Below are 2011 nucleotides of genomic sequence, written 5' to 3' on the forward strand. Positions count from 1 at the left end.
GGTGTGCAGACACACGTGCAAACAAAACACCCATATACATAAAACAAATCTTTTGTTAAAAAAATTAAAAGAAAAATCAAAGATAAATGAGTCTTGATACAAGCGTAACAGGGGTGAAGAACACAGTACTTATAAAGGAGTAATGATAAAATCACACATGATGTTTCAGGGACCATATCCGCTGTCAGAAAGAGGAATGAAACATTTAAAGTTTTGATTCTCAAATTTCCACCAGTATACAATTCCGTACCTCATGAAACTATATTTAAAAGTTAAAAGAGCAATACTCTGTCAGAAAAACAAAAATTGAGGGAATTTGTTACAACTAGACATGCCTTGTAAGGAATATTAAAAGATGTCCTTTAAAGAGAAGGAGCAGTGGTATGGAAACTCAGACCTGCAGAAAAAGAGAGCACCAAGGAGGAGCGAGCAGGGGATGGAGACTTTGTTTTATCTTCAGCATCAACATACGCCCAATTAGAATAACAGTAGTAATAATGTAGTCAATTATGTATGTCTCCCTATGTCTACCCACACTTACACATGTTTATATACAAAATGAAAGGGAACAATAGTAGTAAAGTGTGTGGGGGGGTTAGGATCCCTCGCTCCTGTAGATAGACTAACTAGGAAGCCATGGAGTGTTTTATGAAAATGGACTTGGATCATTATTGACGTATATATATATATATTATAAACTTATATACATTATAAACAGTATAGAGCAGCCCCCGACAAAAGCAAAGAAGAACTAAAACTGATTATTAATTAGAGAAAATAGAATTATCTGGGATGTTCAATAAAGAGCAAAAGAGGCAGAAAAAGAGCAGAAAACAAAAATGACAAAGAACAAGAACAGTGTTTTAGTCAGTATTCTGTGAAGAAATAGCCAGTAGGCTGTCGGGCAGACAGACAGGCAGGCATAAGTATGGCAATTGGTCCATGTGATTATAAACTGGGAATTTCCAGCATGTGCCATCTTTAAACTAGAGAACCAGAGAAACTGGTAATTGAACCTGAGACCCAAGTCCTCAGGAACTAGGGTTTAGTGGCATAGTCCTGGTATTCAAAGACCTAGAGTTTTCATGTCTGAGGGGAGGGGAAAATAGGTATTCTCATTCCAGAAGGAAGTAAATCTACCTTTCTTCTGCTGTTTGCTTTTTTGTTAAAAAAAAAAAAAGCATTTGGGCTGTCAGTATATTAGTAAGGTCACATCTGGCTTAATCTATAGACTAGTGCCAATTTCTTTAGAAATACCCAAACAGAAATACCTAGAACTGATGCTTTACCAGAGAGTTATTCCTTAAAGAAGTTAACACTTAAATTAACCATCACAGACAATACAAGAGTGAAAGTATGTAGATATTAATTCAATTATATCAGTCAACTATGGATATTAATGGGCCACATGCAGCAGTTGGAAGATAGAATCGGAGTGGATCAGAAGAATACGCCACATGTAAGAAACCAACCTTGAATGTAAAGACACATGTAGATTAAAACTGAAGAGCTGAAAGAGAAACACCATGCTAACTCTGACAGAAAGAAACTGACAATAGTTACACGGATTTCAGACAGAGAAATTTCAGAATAAGAAATGTTATGTAATTTGCACCAATTTGTAATCCCACCAGCAATGGAGGGGTGTTCCTCTTTTTCCACACCCTTGCCAACATGTGCTGTCACCTGAGGTTTTGATCTTAGCCATTTTGACTGGTGTGAGGTGGAATCTCAGGGTTGTTTTGATTTGCATTTCCCTGATCACTAAGGACTTTGAACATTTCTTTGGGTGCTTATCAGCCACTGGAGATTCCTCTGTTGTGAATTCTCGGTTTAGTTCTTCACCCCATTTTTCGATTGGGTTGTTTAGTTTTTTTGGTGGTAAGCTTCTTGAGTTCTTTATATATTTTGGATATTAGCCCTCTAGGAGATATAGGGTTAGTGAAGATTTTTTTCCCAATCTGTAGGATGCTGATTTGTCTTATTGACTATGTCTTTCACCTTACAGAGA

The sequence above is a fragment of the Rattus norvegicus genome, chromosome 3 (assembly GCF_036323735.1).
Source record: "Rattus norvegicus strain BN/NHsdMcwi chromosome 3, GRCr8, whole genome shotgun sequence".
Lineage (NCBI taxonomy): Eukaryota > Metazoa > Chordata > Mammalia > Rodentia > Muridae > Rattus > Rattus norvegicus.